Source organism: Phascolarctos cinereus, unplaced genomic scaffold, assembly GCF_003287225.1.
Source record: "Phascolarctos cinereus isolate Bilbo 61053 unplaced genomic scaffold, phaCin_HiC Scaffold_2;HRSCAF=192, whole genome shotgun sequence".
In the NCBI taxonomy this organism is placed as follows: Eukaryota; Metazoa; Chordata; class Mammalia; order Diprotodontia; family Phascolarctidae; genus Phascolarctos; species Phascolarctos cinereus.
Genome location: NW_027555625.1, coordinates 342424888 through 342443621, shown reverse-complemented (window position 1 = coordinate 342443621; position 18734 = coordinate 342424888). Strand labels below are relative to the sequence as shown.

The following is an 18734-nucleotide window of genomic DNA, read 5'->3' as shown; positions in this document are numbered from 1 at the left end:
ATAAGGCCCACAGGGAACCTTATGTATGGATTAGTGACCCCCATTTCTATTTGAGTTTGACACCACTGGTTTAGAAGTGAGAGGAAAGAGGGCAGCTGGGTGGCACAGTGGATAGAGGACTGGCCCTGGATTCAGGAGGACCTGAGTTCAAATACAGCCTCAATCACAAAATACTCACTAGCTGTGTGACTCTTGGCAAGTTACTTAACTCCATTGCCTAGTGAAAAAAAAAAAAGAAAGAAGTGAGAGGAAAGAAAGTGGAGGCACCAAGTGAAAGCAGTTTTCTCAGTAAGTTCAGCCATATAGGAAGGTGAGATATCAGATGATAACTAGCAATGATGGTTAGATGAAGTAAGGGCTTATAATGGTGGGGAATACAAGGGTGTGTTTATAGGCAGCAGGAAGAAACCAATGGATAGGAAGAGATTGAAAATAAAAAAGTGGGGATGATAGTAAAGGTAATATGGTACTGAAGCCTGGAAAGCATATAGGATTGATGAGTTTAGCCTTAGCAAGGACATGAGTAAAGGAAGAGTTAGTGAGACAAAATATTTCAGCGATATTAGAAGAAGAAGGAAAGAGAAGGGAGAATTCTCAGCATATGGCATCAATTTTTCAGTATAATATACAGAAATATAGATCAGGTCTTCAACTGATCTCCGACTTGAGTGAAGGAAGAGATAGTGGAGCAAAATATTGCAATGATATTAGAAAAGGGAGGAAGGAGAAGTAAAAACTCTCAGCAAATGGTATCAATTTTTCAGCATAGTATAGAGAAATATAGATCAGGTCTTCAACTGAGACGATTGCAGGGAAAAGGTGATATGGAAGGCTTGAAGAGAGATGAAAAAATTTAGAATAACTTCTGTGGAGAACAGACTAATAAAGAAATTAGGGAGGAATAGAATGATTGCCTTGCTTCAGTGAGGGCCAAAGTGTAATAAATAACATATTTCAGTGGACTCAGTCAGCATATTATGTGATTTCCTGCAGCTTTACCCAACAGCATGTGAATAGTAGCAAAGGAAAAGAATAGTGGGAGCAATCAGGTTTGTGGTTTGGTGAAGTATGATTGGTGATAGGATGAGGGGTCAGGGAACAAGGGATTCTAGAGCAGAGAAACTAAGGGGTCAAGATAGAGAAAGGAGGAGAATGCAGCCAATGCAGTGGTGATGGCTTAGGGAAGGACTGAGGAGTGAAGGGAATGGCAATCACAGTGAAGACAAAGAATAGGGTTAGGAGTCATAAGGCACAGAGAAAGATAGACGGTGATAAGAGAAAATAATTTTGAAGTTCTTGAACATGAAAGGGGAATAGTTATGGGTGACCCTTCTGATCATGCTGAGTCTAAGATACCAATGAAAAATCCAGAGAAATTCTAAAGATCAAGAGTATCCATGTGAAGTTGAGGTAGGGTGGAAGAGCAGTGCATGGGAATTAAGGAGACTGAGATGTTGGATTACTAGAGAGAATGTCAGGATCCATGGGGATGATTAAAGGAAACGTGGATGGTTAACCTGGAGAAAAGAAGTCTTGGGGAACGTGATAGCTACCTTCAAGTATGTGGAGGTCTTTCTTAAGGAAAAAGACATAGATTTATTTTTCTTGGCCCCAAAGAACAGCACCAGAATCAATGGGTGAAAGTTATAAAGAAACATATTTCTGCTTGAAGAAAGAAAAATCTTTCTAATGGTTAGAGCTCTTTTAAAGTAGAATAGGATATGTTGAAAGAAAATAGGCTGTCCTTCATAGGAGATCTTCAAGCAAAGATAAATGGCCATTCATTGGGCTACTTTTAAAATGGATACTTGTTTAGATATAAATTAAACTAAATATACTCTGAAATCTCTTCCGAATTCTGGTTTCTGTGATTGTGATTTGAACCCTAATTCCTGCTTTCTTTCAACCACATTATTCAGTCTCTTTTACATTTATGAAGCTTACATATCAATTTGTGACCTCTATTTTTGTCAGTAGTTTAACTTCCCATGTTTATTACTAGTACCTGTACATATGTATGCATAAAAGTGTGTGTGTGTGTGTGTGTATGTGTATGTGTTTTTGAATAAGACCTGTGGCTTAACTAGCACATAGAATTCCTAATTAAGAAACTCCCTCTTAATGGAAAACTGTACTCCACTGCAATTTATAATCTTAGAGAGTTTCTCAGGGTGGAAAGTCCAGTCACACAGCCAAAATGTGTCTGAGGCAGGGCTTACATTCAAATCTTCCTAACTTCAAGTCCAACGCTCTATATCCATTATGCCACATTGCCTCTTGTGTTTGTATGTATGTATTCAATTTAATTTTTTAACTGTATTGTGGGGCAGCTAGATGGCGCAGTGGGTAAAGCTCCGGCCTTGGAGTCAGGAGGACCTGAGTTCAAATCTGACCTCAGACACTTGACACTTCCTAGCTGTGTGACCCTGGGCAAGTCAATTAACCTCAACTGCCTCACCCAAAAAAAAACCCCAATAAAATGTATTATATACACACGTATATAAAATATATGTATACCTATAGATAAATACCAGTGAATTTATACATGCATGTGTTGTTTAAATGTATATGTTTATAAATATAAGTATCTATCTAGGTATCTAGGTATATATGGCAGCATGATATAATATCAGTCCCAGAGGGAAAAAAAACAAAGCTAAAATGTTAACCCTTTCCTTCACCAGTTATGTGACCTCAAACAAGTCATTTAAACTTCTGCTAACTTGAGCTTTTTCCTTGTTCAATTGAGGGGGCTGGATCACTAACACCCCTTCAAACCCTAATATTCTGTGATTTTAGCTTTAAATCTAAAGATATTCAGCTTATTTCACTTAACATATATTTACATATACATATATACACATGAGTCTATAAATACATGTAAGCATACAGATATCCACATGCTAAAAAAAAAAATAGAGAGATTCTTTGATAAATGAGCTTGACATTTAGTTTAAAGTCCTGAAGGCTGTAGACAAAATGATTTAGAAAATAACAATGTTCATAACCCTGCTCTTTCAATAAATAAACTACCAGTAAAACTCAGATAATAACTGACAATCATACTTGTACTATAAGTAATGAGAAAACATAAGCCAGTAAATGAACTGTTTCTACGCATTTGATAAATTGCATCCCCTGGATAAACCAATGAAAAACAAATGTGTGCCGTTGTGGCTCAGTGAGCTAAAATAAATATTTACCGCTGAGGCTTGGGATGTAGAATGAAATTTACATTTTATCTGGCAAATATTACCATGCTATATCTAAGTACAATTTAAAAGTCAGGAACCTACCTCAACTTCCTGAATACGAAAGCATTATAAATGAGAAAAATAAAAGAATGACATCAAACAATATATAAAAATGTGAACATTTTTTATAATTTCATCAAAATTTCAAATGTACAATAATAAGGTAAATAAGCTCTTAGCCCCTATATTTCTCCTTAGATCACCCCCTTTATATCATTTAGATAAGATTGTATCAGTTATCTTCTAGCCGATCTGAAAGAGAAGATTGTGCACCGAGAATAAAGGTACAATTACATGTGTGAGTTTAAAAAACATTCTCAGGAAACAACATCATAATTCAAATTAACATAACAACCAATCTTAATCATACTGATGATAAGGACTAATGAAACATATTTTCATATTTTTCTCTAGAAACACACTTTCTGTAGATGAGAGTGGTGGTGGACAATGGATGTGGAATGCTGCATATATAATCAGCCATGGTTGACATATCAATTCATTTTTTTTAACCACGTCTCTCTGTTACCAAGGAGGGTATGATTATCATATTTTTATTATTATATTTTATTACAATGGAGGTAGTCACAAAAATATATATTTTTAAACATCATTTTTAAAGAAAAGAAAATCCCTCCCAGATTTAAGCATAAGAATATATATACAAGTGCCTCTACCTCCATATTGCATTCCCTTACTTTTTCCATTGGGAAATGATTGCTTCCTTCTCTAAACTCCCATACCACCACATAACCCTTGCAGCACTTTGACACTGTTCCTTACAATCAAGTTGTTTACCCATATACTTTACCTCCAACAGAGTAGGGAACCTGTCTCTAGACTATAACCTCCATGAGAGCAGGAATGTATCCAACTCATCTTTCTATCCATTGTTGTGCCCCTCCCACTCCTCAAAAAGTTACAGGGCCATGGTAAATAGAGAATACTCAACATACACTTCACTTATATTCAAATATGTAGGATTAGATGCTGTACAAAACATGTAAAAGGAGAACATATTGTCCTCACCCTCAAATTGGTGTGAGAATAATCTAATGGTAACCTCCATGAGGACAAAGACACAATCTTCTACCTATTTTTCCATCCCACTGGTATGTAGGCAGTGGGCCTATGGCTCATAATAGGAACTGCATGTACACTTTCAGTTGAACTGAATTGTATTGAATTGGATAAATGCTGCAGGAACAATTTGGAGAGGAAAAGCACAGCAGAAAGAATAGTTAAACATAGTTGGGAATGAGCATGGTGTTTGTGAACACTAAGGAGACCAGCCTGACTAATTAGAATAGGAGGAAATAAGTTCATATGGGATTTATTAAGAGGAGCTTTGGGGTTATTTGTTTTTATTGTATTTTTAATTGGACCAGAATAACATGCTCCACAAATGCAAATGCAAGATGAAGCAAAAACCAAAATAAAGCCATAAAATTTGAACTATTGATATTTTGAGTAGAAAATAATAATAATGTACATGGGACTTCTTTTTCTATTGTCTAATCCAACTACAATTTTCACTCTGCTCTTGCTAGGTTCTTAGAGAAAAGAGTCTGCCTAATATCTCTTTCTTCTACACAGCTTACAGAGTGATTTTCTTTAAGCATAGATTTGACTATGTCACCCTCTACTCAATAAAATCTTCTCTTTGGCACGTTGGGGTCCCTCTTTTATTTCCAGTTTACTTACACATTACTCCCCTCCACTCACACTATGGTATAACTATCTGGCCTAGCTGCTATTCTTCACACAGTTTTGTCTTTGCAGTGGACTAGATTCTATGCTTCCTATGTTCTCCCTTCTTATTCCACCCTCTTTCAAAGCTCAACTCAAATGCCATTTACTCCATGAAGCCTTTCTGATCCCCGCAGCTGCTTGTGCCTTCCCCTCCAAGGTTATCTTTTGATTTATAGTATGCTCTGTGTGTGTGTGTGTGTGTGTGTGTCTGTGTGTGTGTGTGTGTGTGTGTGTGTCTGTGTCTGTGTGTGTCTGTGTCTGTGTGTGTGTGTCTTGCCTCCTTGAGGGGTCAGGAACTCATTCCCTTTTATCTTTGTAACTTCAATACTTAGCATAGTGCCTTGCACAAAATTGGTACTTAATAAATGGTTGATTAATTGATTAACTAATTAATTAACTGATTGATCAATTAACTGATTGATCAATTGACTCATTAATCTTCCAGTATCTTTGCAAGAAAAAGCAATAATAGCGGTCAGCTCTCTGGAGTCCTTATTGTATTTCACTGACTCATCGAGCAAAAAGCTAGACAGCAAATCTTCCATATTTGTTCCTTCTCCCACAGTGAATTAACTTAGCACACAAGCATTGATTCTCTTCCCTCCACTCCCTTCCCCTAACATTTGCATGCTTCAGTCCTATGCTTCTCATAGAATCATAGGCTGTGGCAAAGGTCACTTGAGGTCATCTCATGGAAACTCTCCCCCACTCCAAAGTGCGAATCCCTTTCTACAATATCCCTTGAAATGTAGTCAATCTCTGCTTCAACAGGGAGGAATTCAGTGGAGGGGAAGGAGAACATCCAGGCATGGGGTATAACATGTACAAAGGTAGAAAATGTGGGACATTCGGTGCAAAGGCAAGATTCTAGTTTGGCTGGAACATAGAATATGAGCAAAGCTGTAGCATTAGATAAATTGAAAAAAGGTAGGAAGGTGCAACACTGTGAAAGACTTTTCCTCATTCCTTCAATTAATCTCCATGTGGTGTGAGTTCTAGTACCTTCACCATCCAGGTTACACTCCTCCGGGCGTCTTCTAGCTTATCAAAAACATCCCTTCTAAAATGTGGTGCCAAGAACTGACCACAATCCTCTAGCGGTAGCCTAATGGTAACCAGGGCAGAGGATATTGGGATTTATCTTGGAGAGTGATCCATTCATACAACAATTTTTGTTTTTGTTTGGGTTTTGCTGCTTTTTTTTTCTGTCGTGTCTCATGTTAAATTAAGGCCCCCATGGAACCAAGCTGAAAGGGCTCTTTTACTTAATTTCACTTAAACATCATTGCTATTGGGGTCCCTCAACTGATCCAATTCTTCCTGACAGCTTTAGTGGTCAACTGCTGCTATTGTTAGGATTCAACCCAAAGACAGAGCTAAAAGCATCCAGCTTTGAAGTATGAAGTTAGCTGTTTATATACCGGCTGAATTTAGGGAAGTTCCTTAGATCTGTTCTCCAGAGCAAGGGAATGTATTTTCATGCCTATAGTATATAATGAACTCATCTCATAAAAACATAAATACATCGTGACAACCCACACTTGCAGCCAGTCATATAAGAGTGCTATGAAAATCATGTGTGCCTTCATCTCGTGTTTAAATGAAATGATTAGAGGGATCTGTTTCTCTAGCGCCATGATGGACCAAAGGGCACGGGCAATGGGGCTGTTGTAAAAATTGAAGTGTCTAATTCTCATGTTCCTGAGGTTAATCTTAAAGTATGCCCATGGGCAGGTGAAGCACTATAGCATTTAACCAATTAATGTTGCTTCAATGGTCAACAAGCCCTGCTGTACAGCCTCAGGGTATTTAACAGAATGGCCACTCATGTATATTTGGCCTGTTTTCTCTCAATCAACCACTGATTGTTGAGCTACTTGCCAAACATCCTTCTAGGCACAAAAAAGCAAAGACAGCCTCAGGCATGATGATTTCTTAACAGCCTCAGGAGGAAATATAGGATAATGAAACACTTTATCTTTCTTCTATGCAAGCCAATGATTCCTCAAGAGGCCATCCTTTGGACTGGGCACAGCTAGGTTCTTCCAGGCTCTCTCTGCTTCTCCTACTTCAGTATTAGGATACTCGAGTGTTTGGTCCCTCATACGTTAGAGCAACTCATGGGGGGGGGGGCGGTGAGGAGAAGGCCAATGTTGTCTACTCAATAAGTGAACAAGCATTTATTAAACATAAGGCCCTGTGCTAAACACTGGGGATACAAATAGAAACAAAAGGAAAGACAATCTCTACCTACAAGGAGCATATATTCTAATGGAGGAAGACAATACATAAAATGGAGATAAAATTCAGGAAATAGGAGGGAAGGTATCCATGGAGGGGTGGAGTCCAGAGAGTCAGTAGAGCCAGGAAAGGAGTGAAAGATAACTAGCTCAGGTCATTCCTCACAATGGAGGTTCCAGGACAAACTCACCAATGGGAGAAGGGGGCCAGAGGAAGAAAGGGATAATCCAGGGTGACAAGACCACAGGAATGGAGGGAACTTCTAAGATGAAAATCCAGCTGGGATAGTCAAGTCTGAAGGGTTAGAAGCAGAGCTGGGAAAGAAATGAATATGTAGGGAGAAGGGAGGCTCTTGTTCAAATGTGTCTAACAATTTCCCACCTCTGATGTCACTGGCAGGGAGATGCCACACAAGGCACAGGAATTTCCAGATACAGATGGCTCAGGAATGGGAATGGTGTGGGGATGGCACATCAACAGAGGAAGCAGAGACCACCTGATACACACAGGTCATATGGATCACAAAGAGGTCCAAAAAAGCAGTTTTAACAAAACTCACTTATGTGGAACAAATAGGGAAGAATATAAGAAACAATAAAATTGAATAGTAGACTGTTTGATTCTGACAGCAAGAGCCAGAACAGTTTAGAGAAAAGGAGAAATTACTCCATATGAGGGGAGTTCAAAATGTTTTCACTAAAGAAGAATGCGAAGCGGGTTTTAGACTGGCTAATCAGAGATGGGAAGGGAGAGAGGAAGAAACATCATGAGCTGAATTACAGTAGTGGAAACATATACAATATGTACGTGGTAATAAATTAAAGAGACTGCTGAAAATGAAATTTAAGTTTAACTCTTGCTCCTCATGAGATGGTAAGCTCTTTGAGGATAGGGACTGTCTTGTCTCTTTGTATCCCACCTGCTTAAAAGAGTGCCTGATACATAGTAGGTGATTAACAAATGTTTATTGATTGATTGAATGAATAGTCCCAGGAGGACTAGAGGATGCTAAGCTGAGTTGCACTGCCAATCTTCAGAAGCCATGAAAACCTTATCATCTCTCTCCAAGTAGCCAGGCTAAACCTTCAGTTTATAGTTCAAGAAAGATGCTTAATAAGTTCATCTCTAGATATTTGGGTCTCTCCTAGGATTTTGATCAGATATCTATTTTGCTCTTAGCCATGTTCTGCTACGGTTATCTGTGAACATGTTTTATTTTCCCTATTTAGCTACAAGTTCTGTGCATAAAGAGATTTATTCATTTTGGTTTTCCTTCAGAGCTTAGGGAAAGGCATTGCACACAGCCAATGCTTACAGAACGGTGGCCCTAAGTGGTTACATTCAATTCTATTCAATAGATACATAATTTCAATGAAATAAAACTGCAAAAAATAAGAAATTGTCCACTTCTGGATCCTAGGACCATAGATTTGAAGGTATAAGGGACCTTAGAGTTTCACTAAGTTCACTCCCACTTCATTTTATGATGAGGAAACTAAAGGAAAAAAAAAAGGATGATTGAGTTGCCCAAGGTCACAAAAGTAATAAGTGTCAGAGCTGTGATCTGAACCCAGGTGCTCTGACTCCAAGTTCTCCTATTCTTCCACTGTCTCACATCACCTTTTAAGCAGCCAGAGTATTTCATGACCCTAAAGCATGTATAGTATAAAGAAAGAGCCTGAATTCAGAGAGAGATACCGAGGTCCTAATCCTAGCTCTGCAAGCTCTGTGCCGTGAGGCAACTCAACCTCTTTGAGACTCAATTTTATCACTTATACAAAGAAAAAAATAATATCTCTTTACTTACTTTTACAGAGTTTTAAGGATCAACTAAGATAAAAGTACTTAAAGAGTTTTATAAACTATAAAGTAATTTTAAAGTGTCAGGGAGGACAATAACAAAATGAAGGTCAAGGTAAGCCTTTGTAGCCAATGAGGTCCAACCTTGGCTGGAATCCTGTCTCAGACACACTCTATGATCTTGGGGAAAATCCCCTCACCATCCTGGGCCTGGTTTCCCCATCTGTAAAATGATTGGATTAGACTCAATGTTCTCTATGCTTCTGACTCTAAATCTATGATTCTGAGATCCTATGACAACGACAATGGCTAAAAAGAACTAGGGACTGATTTCAGCATCTACAGGTACAGAAGGAATCTTTGAGCTAGGACCATAGTGCCACTGAGTCCAATCTGAACTTGACAAATAATTCCCTCTACAACTTCTCTGACAAGTGATCCTCTAGTCTTTTCTTGGAAAACCTCCAAAAGTAGGTGGGGAGAGAAACCACTACCTCCCAAAGCAGCTCATTCCGTTTTTGGACAAGGAAAAGAAAATGGTAAATACATCCTTTTACTGGCAGCTTGAGAAACATAATAAAGGCAGCAGCCTTTATTGCCATCTTTTCCAACCACTCTTTAGAAGGGAAGAGGCAAAACTTTGTAAGCGTGGGAGGTAAAGGATCAGCATTAGCCACGTAGCTAATAAAATTTTCATGTAAAGTCTGTAGCGATGGTTTTCTATCATTGGTTTGTGCTCCAAATAATAAAACTTAATGATCACTCAGGCATATCCTTTGAAGGAGTTGATGCTACACATGAGATAGGACCAGGTAGAAGGAGATGGTCTGCCAAAGATTCCTGTAATAAGAACATATAACATTTGTACAAGACTTTAAGTTTTGCAAAGTGCTTAGAATATGCAGCTTCAAATAATCCTTACCCAAACCTTGGGATATAAGTACTATTATCCCCTTTATCCAGGAGAGGAACTGAGATCCAGAAAGATTCTGGGCCTTGCCTCAAGTTACAGACCTAGTACATGTCTTAGGCAGACCAGAAGCTGTCTTCCTGACTCTTCTTGACTCTAAGTCTAAGACCATAACTACCAAGTTCCCAAACTATAAGAGCATTTGCACACACAATTCCCTCAGCCAGGAGAATGATTTTTTCCCCACATCCTTGTACCTGTCCTGTAAAGCCTAATACAAATGAGTTAACCTCGATGAAACCTTCTCTGATCCCCATTTCAGTGACATCTCACATAGTACTTTGTTATGCATTTTTAAGGTATTTGTCAGGTATTACTGAATATTATCATTTTTCTAGGTTTTGTCACCCTCTACCAAAATATAAGCTCCATGAGATCAAGAACTATAGCCTCTCTAACTAAACACTGTGTCTCCTCTAGTGCTCATTATAATGATCTGCACATAGTAGGTAATTGCTAAATAGTTGTTGAATGAATTACTTCATTTTAAAGTGAACCTGGGTAGGGAATGTTTCTCACATCACAAAAGCCATCTAGTCAAGGTCAGGCCACCCCAATAGTTTACAAAATCACATTATTACCATGATATCAAATTGCTATTAATTGCTATTATGTTCAAGTCACATAGTAATATCATTAAGCATTTCTTAATTACCTACTGTCATCACTACTATCAGATCTGAGACTGGACTAGCAAGAGGAAAAAGTGCCAGAAGCTCTTGGTTTTAGCTACAGCCCTGCTGCTTCAAGAGGCTATTTTATCCTGAGCAAGTCTGTTTCTCATTCTTGGCTTCCATTTCTTCTTCTGCATAATAAGGGTGATAATAGGTTCATCAGACTTAGAACTATAAGAAACCATCTAGAAGAGATCATCTATTCCAATCTCCTAATTTTACAAAAGAGGAAACACAGGCCTTGGGTTAACTAACTTGCCCCTTGTCCTGCAAGTATTAACTAGTTCTAAGGTGAATTCTGGCTGTGACATCCTGTGTTTCTCAGATTGCCAAACCCTGGTCTGTGTGACAAACCTCCATCTATTTCTCCCTCCAGCATTCAGGTATTCCCAGGAGTTATTTCAGCCACTCTTTGGAGATAATAGCAATAATATAATTTACAATCTGATTGTTTCTGATGGAGTAGCAGTGCAGGTGTGATCCCATCAATTTCTATTCCTTCCTTTCATAAGGAGAGAAATCCAGTCTCTTGTGAAGTCAAGGCCAGAATGTTCCCTAATTCCTTTAGATTCCATCTGCAAATGAGCTTGCAGTTTTCCTTAAAGAAACAGCCTCCTTTTGTTATGGGAAGAGAAGGCTCCAATCAGCTGCTGTTTGTCTTCCTTACTCTTTGCTCTCAGACTCCTGTGTTTCCCAGGGGATTTATCTCAAATAAGCTTTGACTTGGCTTTTAACAATTCCTTAAATACTGGGTCCTCTGGCATTTCTTTCCTTCTTTTATCTTTGGGAATTAAGCTCCTTGAGGGAAGGGACTGTGTAATTTGTATGTTCTGCTCTGTACACCAGGCCTGCTGCTAGATGATATTAATATCATGAGACTAATGAGTGATGACATTTTGCTCTTAGCTTTGAAGGATTTCATTCTTAATCGGGTAGGGGGAGGAATAAAGAATTATAGATCATGGTTCAATTCTTTTAACATACCCTCAGGGTAAAATTATCAGAAGAGATCATTTATGTGGTAATGAAGTATACATCGATAAGGATGGCATTTATTTCTTATTGGGTATTGCAGGTTGGAATGACATCCACTGTTATTTTTATTCATTTTTTCATTTATTATTTGGGGCATAACATGAGTATTAATAACAGCCAGTTCCTTCTAGCTCTAAAATCCTACGATTCTAACTATTCCAAATAATAAATCAAACATGGCTGAAAGCAGTATAAATAAACCAGGAGCAATTTTCTCAGAGGCTGGAGAGCCTAGACTTTGCCATATGGAACAAAGGGTAGTCCAATGTAATACACTGATTTTTCTTTGATATTTTTTGCTTCTAAATTTCCAAGATCTAATAAGACTATGTAAAAAGTAGTTACGGGCAGCTAGGTGGCGCAGTGGATAGAGCACCAGCCCTGAAATCAGGAGGACTTGAGTTCAAATCCGGACTCAGACCAAACACTTGACACTTACTAGCTGTGTGACCCTGGGCAAGTCACTTAACCCCAACTGCCTAAAAAAAAAAGAAAAAAAAAGTAGTTACATCCTATATCTTAAAATTGCCTCTTCCTTTGAATAACTAATGATGAGAAAATCAATGTCATAGAAGATAACCTAAACCTCTTTTAACATAATGCCTAGAGCTATGGGCTACAAGGAAAAATCTCACAGAGAAATGGCCAATATCCTTACATTAAAGAATACTATCCTTTATATTATATTATACTATATGATATGATATAATATGATATGATAATAATATCCTTATATTAGAGAATTATAGGTCCAGAGCTAGGCAAGGCGCTAGGGGTTATCTAATGTAACCCATTCATTTATAAAGGTAGAAAAACTGAAGTCCAGAGAAGAAAAAGGACTTGTCCAAGGTCACAAAGGTAGTAAAAGGCAGACCTGAGATTCAAATTCAGTTCATTTGATTCCAAATCTAGTCTCTTTACACTGTACCATGGAAAGAAAAGAAGTCATGTCAATCTCCTCTCTGGTCCCTGGCTTTCTACCCCAATCCCTCACTCCTTCAAGAGGTTGCTCTACCTGCCATGCTAAGTTATTAACACTTTTTCAACACTGCATGCACCTCCTTAAGAAAAAAAATATATGTTTGTAGATAAGTGTATGACTATATGAATGGGTAACACTGTGGTGAAATAGTGATGAACTTGTAATGACAGGACCTGAGCTCAAATCCCAGCTCCTGTCATTTACTATGTGTGCAATCTTGGGCAATCCACTTCCCCTCTCTGAGCCTCATTTTCCTTTCTATGTAAATAAGTAGGTTCAAACAGATAACCCCTGAGGTCCCTTCTAGCTCAGGGCTAGGATCTTACGATAATGTGTAGCCATTTCACCTTCTGTGTGGGTTGGGATGTCTCCAACATGAAGGCCAAATAAAGGAAGCAGAAAATAATAGCATTACCAATTAAGACACAGAGAGAACAGTGATATGAATATAAATAATCACTATTAGAAATGCAGCATTCTGTAATGAATAATCGGCACGAGAGCAGATTCAAGTACTATCTCTGAAAGACATTGGATGTGTGATTTTGGGCAAGTGATTTAATCTCTTACCGCTTCAGACTAGGTTGCAGAACACTTGCCAACCTGAATTGGTTGAAGGAGTTTTCTCATGAAGTAAGTCCATATATGGTGAATTCATAGGATCAGAAAAGGAAGAATCATTTCATCAGCACTAGGACAATAAACACTCCATGACAGGCATAAAGGTGCAGTAGTTTAGAGCTGGTATGGACCCAACACCACTTCTATATTTCTCAGGATTCTCTTGCTTACCCATCCTGTACTTATACTGGCAGATTGGGGATTAACAGAAGGGTAGCCACTGCTATAACTCACTTGTTTGGGGTGCTATGGATGACATTACTGGGAAATAAATTCCTGCAACTATATACTATAGCCCCTAAGTATCAACTAGTGTACATCCCCTTTACAAAACCTGCCAATATGGACTCCATTAACTCTTTTTGTTCTGACACTAGAAATATCTTCCTTTATTACAACATATAAAAAATATTAGCTTTAGTAAACAAGGTCATATACTTTCTAGTACCATACTACATTACATAGAATATTTTGCATGTAGGCAGGTTCTCAAAGGGGAATCATCAACTTTTTATAGAGAATGCTGACTGGGGGAAGGTCCACAGGGTCAAAACTGTTTTGAACCCTCTGAGTGGCTTCAGCCTCAATCTGCTCTTTGGGTTTCATCACACTATGGTGATGAATGTGGTGGCAGACATATTTGTAATGGTATAAATTAGTTGCATCTAGTTTCATTCTTGATTTTGTACTGTGGTTGCTATGCCTAAGAGGTCCTGTGCCCAGTATCCCTGGAATTTTAGCTGCATGACCATTATCTGAGGAGTGTGGCTTTGGGGAATGGTGGCCAGATCCTAGGGACTGGCAACCTAGTGTCTTCATGACCCTTTGTACATGCTCATCAAGGATGCTGTCAGGATTTTCCTTGTAGACATCTTTAATTTTAGTGCAGCCCATTTCTACATAATGGGGAGGGAAGTGGTACAAAGTCTACACAGAAGGCAACTTGTGATGCCTCTCCCTCTGCTCAGACATGTTTTAGTTGCTCCCCTAATTTCTCTTCTGTTTTTTCCTGTCCATTAGACAGCCTCCAAGCTGTTGACAAGCTCTGCTGCAAACTTCTATGTTTCAACTTGGTAAGTGCAAGGAATGTGAGATAGTGGTACCTGTCCAGCAGCTTCAACACTTCCCTATATCTCCCTTCCAGGTTGCTTTTGGGTTCTGTAAGGTGGCACTCCACCTCTTTTCATCCAGTGGAATTACTGTCCATGTTTCCCCACAGATACTCCATGAAAGCTATGACTAATATGCTAAAATGTACTAAATTTTAGTACTAAAAGGTTTATACACTGCTATCAGTGAGGGATATTGTGTCAGTATCAGTGGTGCTATCAGTGAGGGATATTGTGTCAGTATCAGTGGACATACTCCACTGTTCACTGTCATTAGCACTGGTGGGTGGGGCTAGGGTATAACCAGAATTGACATAGCAAAGGTTGGCAGGTTCCCACCATGAGCCATGCCTGAACTCTCTGCTTTCACTCACTGTATCTCCTATTTGATTAGACCCTCTGAGGTGTTATTTCCCTTAGCACCTTCTGAGTTAGCCTGCTAGATGGAGCTAAATCTCTGCCATTAACTTTTTCTTTGTTTTGGTCATACTTCATTCCTCATCTTCATTCAACAGGGGCAAATATCCAGATACCTTTCCCTGGCCCTGGCCCTGGCCCAGAGTTCTATTTACCAAAGATTTTACGATTTTCCCAATCCTTCCTTGTGTATTCCAAATAAATATCTGATTTAAGGAACAAAAGGTCCATCATTGATTGGACCTCAGTTCCGGCCTGGTCAAACATGGTAGGATCAATATGTTGCTTCATAATGTAATCTTTTAAGAAGTTCTTTGTAACTGATTTAGTCTGAGAAGATACAATCCCATTATTATCAAGAATATATTTTCTGTAAATAGCTTTTGCCAACTTAAGCCTCTTTTCCTCATTGGAGTCACAGGCTTCCAATTTCCTAAAGCCACTTCAGGCAAACTGGAAGCCTAGCAAATCTGCTGTCTTCTCAGTTTAAGCAAATCCTAAATAGATTTATTCCATCTTGATCATCCAAGCAAAGAATGCAATGACTCAGCTCATTTCAAATATAAGGGTGTAGGTTAAGTACTTCCTTCAGGTTCATACTGCAAATCCAGATCTGATGCCCTTGGGGTGGCTGTAGAAGTTTCATTTTAAATCCCATCACAAAATGGAAGCTCAACAGTCTGCGATCTGTGGAAAACAGTTCACCTTCATCACCAGGAACTGGAAGCCTGGAAGTATCTTCAGTGAAGCTTTCCCCAAAGTCCCAGAGAAAACCCTGTTCTTAGACATTCATTCTGGGGCTCTGTGTTTGTCAAGGGACAATGACTGCAGCATCTTAATCTCAGTCCACCAGTATTTATAGTTCCAAAGTGAATTAATTTGTCCCACTGAGTGGCTCTAGTTCCCAGTCTGGGCACCAGCACGGGGTGGGAATACAGCAGGCTAGGGTGCAAGTCCAGAGGCCCCTGCTCCAACCACATAGTCTATAGGCCCGCCTGTATTGTCATCTCTGTTTCTGCTGTCTATTCCCTTTTAACTCCTAAACAAAACATTCACTGAACAGAATGCAAAGTCAGTGATAATAATATAGACTTCCACCTGTAAAATGGTGACACAATTCTACCAATAAACAGTGTGTGTTTGGGGAGAGGGGGGAAGAGGGTGGGAACGGGGACAGAAAAATATAACTATAGCAAGGTATAAGGAACATGAGTGCCTGAGGCAACTCAGAACTCTGGTCTATAGACAATGACATCCTTTGTTATCTTCAGGGACAGCAGTCACTATCCACTTCTCTGCTAGCTACTCCATTCAAGATGCTCCTCTGCTCTCCTCCTGGGTAGAGCTATTTCTCAATGTGCTACTCATTCAGGTTACTTCTCTTCTGGGGTATGTCAACAAAAGTAAAAACCCCAAGTCCAGGATTTGCAGAGCTTTTCTAGGTTTGCCTCCTTAGTTTATGTCTGAGGGATTTCCTTTGTTCGTGCAGTCGGTGGGCATGGATGGAAAAGGAAAGGTAAAGGTAAAGCCTTTCCTCCTCCAGTAAGTTCTTCCAAGCAATAAAGTCAAAGACTCTTCTTTCAGTCAGCTCTTTCAAGGATCAAGTGTCTCTTCCCAGGCCTAATCAGAGGTCTCTTCTGAGGCCAGTTCTCAGTTCTTGCTCATCTCTGAGCACAAGTTCAGCTATTCTACTGCTCCAAAGCAGTATCTTTTTGGTGAGATAATATACTTTTCTCTCATGGTAACAAACCACAATCCTCATTTTTTCCAAGTAAGCCATAACGAGGCAGTATGTATTTGTTCCACACTCACCAAACTGTTCTATAGCAATTACCTGCAAAATTCTCATGCCAGTCTTACACAAATTATAGAATGAGAAACAGGACACTTTAACCATCTTTGCTCTGAGTATGTACCCTTTTTCTATGGACTACTTTCTCAGAATTATTCCACAATTGCCCTGGTTTCTACTAATTCCCATTGACAAAACTATCCATAACTTAAAGGGTAGCCATTATAATGGAAAGACTACTAGATTTGGATTCCTATCTCAGGTTCCTATCTCAGTTTAGACATTCACTAGGTGTATGACTATATGAAAAAAAATGCTCCTAGGAAATCTGTTTCCTCACCAATAAAGACAGACAACAGTATTAGTACTGCCTACCTAACAGGACATTTGTGAAGGAGCCATACCTGCTTTCAAATGCTATGTAAATGTGAGCTTTTACTTCTTCAAACATAGTGACTGTCTACCCAATACCAAAAGAATTGGCTGATTTCATGGGAGGAGAAAAGAAAACAAGCACCAGTCATTGTTTTAACAAACATTGAAGTTGTTTGAAATTGTTCTCTACTCAATCAATTTGATGGTATCACATATACACAATAATTAACTCAGTTACTTTTACCAGGTCCCTCAAAAAAGTAGGTAAAAGGAAGTAGGCCTCAACCTCATCTTAAAGAATAGGAAACTGAGACCAAAGAGGTTTAGTAATTTATACAGGGCCTAAGTAGTATGGTACCATTAAAAGAACTCACGGGGGCAGCTGGGTGGCACAGTGGATAGAGCACAGGCCCTGAAGTCAGGAGGACTGAGTTCAAATCCAGCCTCAGAAAAAAAACACTTGACACTTACTAGCTGTGTAACCCTGGGCAAGTCACTTAACCCAAATTTGTTAAAAAAAAAAAAAAGAACTCAGCTCTTAGATTGTAAAAAACCCAATTTCAAATTCAGGTTATGTCACTCATGACCTATGTGACCTAGTATAAATCATCAACTTCTACAGGATTCAGTTCCATCATATATAAAATTAGATGTATGGACTATATATATGGCCTCTAAAATCCCTTTCAGTCCTAGAGGTACTAGAATTAGTTTACCACTAAAAATTTCAATATAACTTGCCCAGACTCAAAGCATTTAGTCTCTGAGAAATTTCTTTATATTCAAACTGATGATAACCACAAATGGCATTTGAGGCTAGGAAACATTGTGTCCACTTCTGGGTGTCACCTTTTAGAAATGACATTGGCAAGCAAGAGAATACCCAAAGAAGATTAATGAGAATGGAGCAGAAGCTGGAGACGATGCCAGGTGATGATAAGTTGAAGGAACTGGGGAGATGATTAGCCCACAGAAGAGGAGAACATGGTAGCTGACTCCAAGTATGAATGACTGGCGTGTAGAAAAAGGAACATACTTGATCTGCTTGGCCTCAGAAGACAGAATGAGGAGCAATGGGAGTAAGCTGCAGATAAATAGGATTTGGTGTCATGTAGATATATCGGGGGTACTGATGAGGCCCCATGCCCTATGTGCTTTGGCTAGGATACAACACACAGTGCACATATGGGCTGAGCTGGGCTTCCCAGTCACTTCCACTGGCCCACATGTGCTCTAGCTCAGCAATGAAACTCTAGGTACTTTGGTATGACACCTATTTATGGATTTTAATAGGACAACTTCTGCTTTTATTCTCTATCTTTCCATATGCCAAGTATGGGGGAACTTTATGAGATTTTCTCTCAGACTTCTTGTGAAGGTATGTGGGATAGGGAAGAGATACTTCTCCAATCCTGGAACCCATATCAGCTGCTCATATTTGGCACCTAAAGCACATTGGTCTTCTGGGGCCAAACAGATCAAGTTTATTTCCTCTTCCACATCTCAGGAATTAGGTGAGCCTTAGTCGCCAACTCAAAGCCTTGCTTCCCTCCTGAGCTTTGTGTTTCTTCCTCTAAGCATAGATGATCAAATAGCAATTCAGACATTTCTAGCCTTGGAGTTGACTTCATGGGTTCCAAAGGTTGAGAACTCCAGGGTCTCTCAGAGCCAAATGGCAGCATAAATGGTTTTCTGCAACTATATGAACCTAA

The 18734-nt window shown here is 39.1% G+C and overlaps 1 protein-coding gene and 1 pseudogene across 1 annotated transcript in view; both read right to left on the bottom strand.

Annotated features, from left to right (window-relative positions):
- Positions 1-18734, bottom strand: part of SPOCK1 (SPARC (osteonectin), cwcv and kazal like domains proteoglycan 1) — a 745062-nt gene that overhangs the window by 468625 nt on the left and 257703 nt on the right.
- On the bottom strand, positions 13819-15648 carry LOC110211652 (axin-1-like; annotated as a pseudogene).